The sequence below is a fragment of the Echinops telfairi genome, unplaced genomic scaffold, assembly GCF_000313985.2.
Source record: "Echinops telfairi isolate 266 unplaced genomic scaffold, ASM31398v2 ScPeMD7_11;HRSCAF=52, whole genome shotgun sequence".
In the NCBI taxonomy this organism is placed as follows: Eukaryota; Metazoa; Chordata; class Mammalia; order Afrosoricida; family Tenrecidae; genus Echinops; species Echinops telfairi.
This window is the reverse complement of record NW_022103908.1, coordinates 34,209,176-34,216,798: the sequence shown is the minus strand read 5'-3', so window position 1 is coordinate 34,216,798 and position 7,623 is coordinate 34,209,176. Positions and strand designations below refer to the sequence as shown.

General features: G+C 40.7%; 1 protein-coding gene and 1 non-coding gene across 4 annotated transcripts in view; both read left to right on the top strand.

Annotated features, from left to right (window-relative positions):
* Positions 1 to 7,623, top strand: part of ELF1 (E74 like ETS transcription factor 1) — a 104,310-nt gene that overhangs the window by 66,989 nt on the left and 29,698 nt on the right. The window lies entirely within an intron of this gene.
* On the top strand, positions 668 to 774 carry LOC115868527. The gene has a single exon (XR_004045649.1). It is a non-coding gene; the product is annotated as a U6 spliceosomal RNA (small nuclear RNA).

Sequence of the window (7,623 nt, the reverse complement as noted above, 5' to 3'; positions counted from 1 at the left end):
CTTGTATTATATATTTATCTGATTTAACAGTTCATTTCTTGTTATATATCTAATTATCTTTATAAATAAATATATTAAATTATCAGCAGTTTGGTTTTATCTCAATAGAGAACCCTGTCTAACACAGATGTATAGACAATATGATAATGGGGTTTATTAAGGAAGTTAAAATCTTACAAGTCAGGATCAGAAATGTTAATGTTCTTTTTTTGCAGTACCTCTCCCCAGCCATGCCTTCAGGCATCTCACTCTCTTTTACTCTCTGGCCCTTGACCTCTCTGTCACGTTAGCCTTGTGACCTCTGTCTTGCTTGAATAAGTGTTATAATCCTGCCAGTGCTCAAAGGTACTTGGCTTTACCTGCTCTGTGCACTGGGAAAACCTCTGCTCTGTGCTACACTCTGGACGCTGCCACCTTGACTGCTACTGCCTCTCCATCCAGGGAGTTCAGGTGTACTCCACTGGTTGCTTGATGGTTGTGGGATTTTCTCCTCCTCAGGTGGCTCACTTTCTACCCAGTGGATGGCAAAACTGCCTACTGCCCTCATGTTAGTGCCCTACACTAATAACAGTAACAGTAACAACAGAGCATTTAAAAACAGTACAAGTGTTCACATAGTATGATCAGAAGGGTCACTTTGAATAGTCAACAAATAAATGCAGCGTGAGTGCTCGCTTCGGCAGCACATATACTAAAATTGGAACGATACAGAGAAGATTAGCATGGTCCCTGCACAAGGATGACACGGACATTTGTGAAGCCTTCCATGTTTTTAAAAAAATACAGCGTCAAACTAAAATTAATGCCAGTTTCACCTATCATATTAGAAAGAGGGGTGCAGGAGCCCAGGGCCCCCACAGTGCAGGAAGCCTGGCAGTGGGGTGCTGCTTACGAGATGGCCTCGATCATGTCCACCCCCATCTCCACGCAGCAGTGGGCATGGTCAGCCCGGGCCTCTGGCAGCCCTGACACGCAGTAGTAGCAGTCTCCCAAGATCTTGATCCTCAGGCAGTGGTTTTCCTGAGTGGGGATGAGAGTTGGAGGGAGGGACCACCTCTGGTCTTGCCCCCTCCCCCAGGCTGCCTAGCCCACCCGCTTCCCTGCAGACTCCTGTCAGTCCCGGCACCCTCACCGCTGCAAGCTTGTCGAAGCATGCAAAAAGCTCATTCAGGGTCATGACCAGCTCCTGTGCAGTGCACTGGGAGGCCAGACTGGTGAAGCCTTCGATGTCGGCAAACAGGATGCTGGGGGTGACAAGAGGATGGAGGAGCCATGTACCTGTAAAGATGCCCAGTCCCTGCACCCCTCCTGGCCCCTCCCATGGCCACCCTACCTGACATTGTCATGCTTCTGGATGTAGATCTTGTGGAACATCATGTCTTCCTTTTTAAAAAAAAAGAAAAAAAAGAAAGAGGACTAATAATTTTTAAAAATCTGTGTCCTTACCTATCCTTTTGGTAGAAATTATAAAGATTATGGATAGAAGAGCCATAGCAAGTCATTTCTAGTCACTGCAGTTAGTTATATGGAATTTTACACATCGTCGGAGACATATTAAGAAAAGACTGAGTTTCTGGGGTTTTTTGTTTGTTTGGGTTTGCATTTCGTGAATGCAGTAGCATTTGAGTAACTTCGGATATATGCTACCTGTAGCTGGGGGAGAAATCGAAGATTGATTTGGAACTAAGTACAGGGTGCAGTGGCCTATAAATCCCACTGCTATTGAGTCAACCCTATACAGTGTTTCCAAGGCTCAGTAAATCTTTATGGAACAGACATTTCAGCTTTGTCTCCTAGAGCCACTGATTGATTTGAACTGCTAACCTCATGTTTAGCAGTACTTGACAGTGCTTCCAGGGTTCTAGCAATCACTTATAATAGTATAATATAATAATGATGATCGAAGTATTATCTGTCATATTGAATGCTTACTATGAACTAAGACTTACCTTTGAATTTTGAGTTATTGTTAGAGTTACAGAAAAGTTGCTAAAATAGTCCAAGGAGTTTCCTTACGGCCCTCCTCTGGCTTCCGCAGTTTACTATCTTACATCACCGTGGCACTTGTGTCAAGAACAGGAAATCTTCATAGTCTCAATATTATTACCTCAACTAAATCTTACTCGGATTTCATCAATTTCCAGGATCCTGCCCAGAATCTCATATTCCGTTCAGTTTTTTAAATTTATCCTTAGTGCTTCCCAGTCCCTGCCTTTCCTTGTCTCTTGGAAACAAACTGGTCAGCTGTTTTGTAGACTGCCCTTCAGTTTCAGTTCTTTGATGTCTTTTCACAATTGAATGAGGTAGTTATTCATTTTGGCTAGAATGCCACAAAAATGACATCTTTTCAGTGCATGATATAAATGTAACAGTTTTGGTTTTTCTTTTTTAGTGTACATTGTCTCGTTGAATTCTCAAATCAGAAAAAGAAAATAACCACTTAGCTTGTTAAATAACTCACCAAGGTCTCACAGCCATTGGCAGAAGAGCCCCAATGATAACATCAGCTAACAGCATCTACTTTTTGTATTGTCCTCTTATATCTTATAAAGCATTTCTCATTTATTGTTCAGATCAGCCCAGTTAAAGTTCTTTGGCACTTTAGATGTTTTTACCGTCTTTCCTCCTTAGCAATAAGGAAATGAATAACTTCTGATTGGAAATTTCTGTTATTGGTTAACTGTGATCTTTAAGTGTTTGTGTAACAAAGTGGCCACCACTATGCATATAACATGTGTTAGATGCTCCAGACTCAAAATTGTCACCCAGCCAGTTCCAACTCATGGCCACCCTACGGATAGAACCGCCCCTGTGAGTTCCTGAGACCAATTGTGTACAGGAATACAACACTTAATTTTTCTCCCACAGAGCAACCGCTGGTTTCGAACTGTTGACCTTGTGCTTAGCAGCCCACTACCCCAACTTGGGCTCCTGTGTTAAGTAGCTAGAAAGGTTTTTGCTTTGGGTTCCGATGTAAAGTGTTGAAGCCCTAGGGGAAAGCTATATTCTCGATAAGAAAATTGAATGTGTGGATCTTTTTCTCATGGAAGGGTGTTCACTCCTCATATTCATCCTTAGGGAAAACATTGATCCTCCTCAGAGAGGAAATTAAGAGTAGGAAAACACCTGAGCTCTTTAGGAGAAGGAATAATTTTGTACTTTCAGTGCTTCGCTCTTGGGTTTTACCCTTCAAGACAAGCAATAACTGGATCTAGACAGGCTGCTCTCTGGAAAAGAAGACTGATGTCGGCCCATCATTATGTCTTACAAACAATGTTTTCTTTTGTGTATTTCTTCTCCATGCGGAAGAGCCAGATGGGGATAGAACAGTTAACAGTTCTTAGAAATCCTAGAAAGATTTTCAGATAATACTGGAATTGTTAATATTTTTGATATGATAATCATGTGTTTATGTGTGTAACATAGATTCCTTATCTTTTAGTTTCACGTACTAAAATATTTAGTGGTACAATAATTATATATTTTGGATTGCTTGCAGATAATTTTTTCATGAGAGTGAGGGTTTGGACAGCGTAGTATGGAAGTGTATGGAAAAACAATGACGGACCACATTTGGATAATGGTTGGAGCTGAGAATGACTACCATAGGGAATCATTATGTTGTTATTCATTATATGGATTTTTCTGAAATTATCAATAATATAAAGATTTAATGCTTTTACAGATTTGAGACTTCACATTAGATTGCAGCTACCATGTATAATCCCTAACTTTAAAAATAAAAATTCATGTTCATCAATTGTTTCATTTTTAGCATTCATTTACTTCATATAAAGTTTACTATGAATTTGAACCTGGAAAGTATATAATAATACTGCTTTTATTTGTTACATGTTAGCGTTCCATCTAAATTATTATTTAGAAACAGAGTTATACTTCTGAAAAAGCTTTTGAAAATCTTTATCTATCTGGAGATTCTTCTCCCGTTACCAGCCTTTGAGAGTCTAAATTTGACCATTTAAAGGAGAAAGGTAGTCATTAAATTTCCGCAAATGAGAAGTAGCCATGGTGACTATCCATCCACTGCCATCAAGTTGATTCTGACTCAGAGCAATTGTGTATTGGATTTCTGAAGTTGTGCGTTTTCATGGGAGTACATCGCCTCCTCTTTCTCTTAGAAAACGGTTGGTGGGTTTGAACCTTCAATCTTGCACTTAGTATAGCTCTTTCCTGACAGCGCCATCACAACTCGTAAAATAATTATAACCACTAATTAACCTTCTTGGTAGAAAAATACTGCCACCTGTCCTCTCTTCAGACTTAACCCTTTGTTAGTTTTAAAAGATAAAACATAATTTTTAGTGATTCATAGTAATTTCAAATATATAAAAATTTCCCTAAGTTATCATACTGGCAATTATTTCTGTCCTTTATTATTGATAGATTTTAGCTGGTGGCCAGATGACCTAACCAATGAAGTTGGAAAATATATATATTCAAAGATTGTAGGTTAACAACCAGAATGCTTCTTGGAAGCGAGGATGGTGAGACTTTGTCTTGCTTCCTTTGAGTAGAGGGTCAACAAAAACAAGGAAAAACTGTCCTTGAAATGTATTGACGCAGTGGCTGTATTATATTTTTTAAAACAGAAAGATATACAAGAAAGTTTCTTATTGGGAGAAGAAGAAGGGCATAGGAATGAAAGTTATATAATTCTAGATGCACCTTGTTCTGTAGTTTTTACTTTAGAATCTTGTAAAGATTTAGCCAGTTCTTAAGCCAAATTAAATAGCTGTGGTGGAACATAAAGCAAACCCCAAACCTGTTGTAATCCAGTTAATTCCAACTCCCAGCAGCCCCGTAAGAGAGGGTGGAACTGCCTCACAGGGCTTGGAATTCCAAGGCTGTAATCTTCATGGAAGCAGACGACTGCATCGTTTTCCAGTGGAGTGGCTGGTGCATTCGAACAATGCATCTGTTGTTTGGTAGCTGAATGCTTAACCACTGCACTACCAGAGCCCTAAGGGAACATAACTAATCTCTAAACATTAAAATCACACCAAAACAAGTGGATCCAAGGCTATTACTGAGTTGGTGGCATTACAACACAGAGAATTATTTAAAGTGATTTTTTAATTATATTACTTGATATTTGGGATAATTTCTAAGACATAATCTCAGCTTTATTGCTATTTCAAACTGTGTGTAAATGAAAATGATAAGTAAATATTAGGGTAATACCAAGTAATGAAGTTAATGTCACTAGGAACAAAGATTTACAGAATAAAAATACACAAATGTTAAATCACAAGAATTAAATTAAAACCTGTAATCTTAATTTTTGATTGAAAGTATCAGTATGAGCTTATGATTTACTTTTCTTTCATAAAATGGAAATATTTTCTCGCCAAACATGGGACACATTTCGCATCAGTGAAAATAATCATTGCAAATAGATTAAAATACATGTTTAAAGCCACAGGTTCATTATGACACTTTGTAAGATAAAGGGAAAAAAGTCACCAGTAGGGGATTACTAGTTTTTTGAAATAGATACTGGTAAGAATCAAATCATTTTTCTTGCCTTCCTTATATTGACTGTATCATTGAGTAACCAAATATAGGTGAAAGGTAGTTTCTCTCTAGAGATACAGTGTGGAGCATCCACAGATGCTAATGTGAGGGGCTTCAAGGTTCGTTAAACAACCCTATAGTAGTATATAGACATGCAGACTCAACACGTGTGGCAGGGAGAGTGGGAGTATACCTGTGAGTATGTATATTTCATTTGTACCTTTGCAAAAATGGTGAGGAATGGGCCATCTGCCCTCTGGCTAAGCAAGGAAGAAGCAGAATCCAATTCCAAACCAGCCGTGAGGCAGAGGTCAGACAGGTCTCCACCCGTCATCCTCCTGTTCTGACACCAGCCATTCCTCACACAACACTCCATGTCTCAGCTGGATTCAATAGCCGTTGCACTGGCCACACAGAACTCAACAGACAATATTCACAATTATGGAAGTATATTAGGGAAGTTAATCGGTTATCTCAAATCATGATCAGAACTCATCCAGGATACAGGGTTTGGTTTACTGCAACACCTCTCCTTAGCAAGCAACCAAGTCCATTTCTGCTTTTCTGCCTTTTGGCCACATGGTCCTTTGGCCTCTGCCTGTGTGTGTTAGGAAGCCCGCCTGCAGTGCCCCCTCACTATCTCGCAGTCTGAGCAGCACAGCCCCCTCGTCTGTTCTAGTGTGGCTCCTTTCAGTGCTCCATGGCCTCCATGCTACAACCTCTGGTGACTGACACTCTAGGTAGGGATCTGGAACATGCTCCGGTGGTGACCTTTCTTCCTTGGTGGTCTCAGGATTCTCTTCTGTTCTGCTTCTGGGATTGCTCAGGGACATGGCAACCCAAACGGGCCAATCCTTCCTTTAGTGTTTCACACCCTATTTGCAGAGTCCTATCTAATCATTTGGTGGGAGGAATGGATAGAAGAACGGCATTAAGAAATTTTATTTCACCCCACATGAATGTGGTGGAGCATATAGGAGGCACGGTTGTGATTCCTTAGAATGAACCTCCTAGTGGAAATGAATTGCTGGGCCAGGGTGGGGGGTCAGGGTCATAAGATATAGGGACACCAGGGTCCATTGATACAACATAGTCCACAAAGACAATGTTCTGTATTCTACTCAGGTGAGGAGTGACTGGGGTCTTTAAAGCTTGTGAACAGCTATGAAATATGCAATCAATGGTCTTCCTAGTCTGGAAGAAAGAAGAGTGATGAAAATCAAAGGCCACATGGAAACAATTAGTCTATTGAACTAATGGACCGTACAAACATCAGCCACCACAGCCATGAGACCCGAAGCACTAGATATGATGCCTGGCTACCACCACCAACTGCACTAGAACAGAACTCAAAATCATAAGTGAGACCATGTGTACTGTGGTCAGGGAGCGGCAGGTGGGGCCCCTCAGTCATCCTTTAGAATGGGAATGGGACTCACCCCTGTGATAGAATCACCAATCCTTTAAGATCAGAGTGCAACCTCCACCCGAGGACAAAGTTCAGAGCTTAGGGAAGGACAGATGGAAATAGGAAGCGCAGGGAGACAGCGAAACAGGAGGTGGTACACTGAAGGGATTGTAATGGATGTGTGGAAACTGTGTTCTTCGTTGAATATAAAACTAATGATCTGCTCTGTAAATCTTCACCAGTTTTGTTGTTTAAGGGAAAAGAATGACATTACCTTTTAATTCTCTTCCACAAACAAAAAGAATCAGCTGGACATTCAAGTTCTCTGATGAAAGAGCACGCCATCACATGAGAAAGAATTTAGCCAAGAAAAACAGAACTGAAATCTGACAGAGCCTCTGGATCTAACAATTTAGAGCAGCGGTTCTCAACCTGTGGGTCGTGACCCCTTTGGGGGGTCGAACGACCCTTTCACAGGGGTCACCCAATTCATAACAGTAGCAAAATGATAGGTAGTAACCAAAATAATTTTATGCTAGGGGTGGTCACCACAACATGAGGGACTGGGTGAAAGGGTCGCTGCATGCGGAAGGTTGAGAACCACTGCTCTGGCTCATTCATTAAATGAGAAGGAACTCCGCCCGCGTCTGTGCACATGGTGGCATTTGGGATGCACGTTG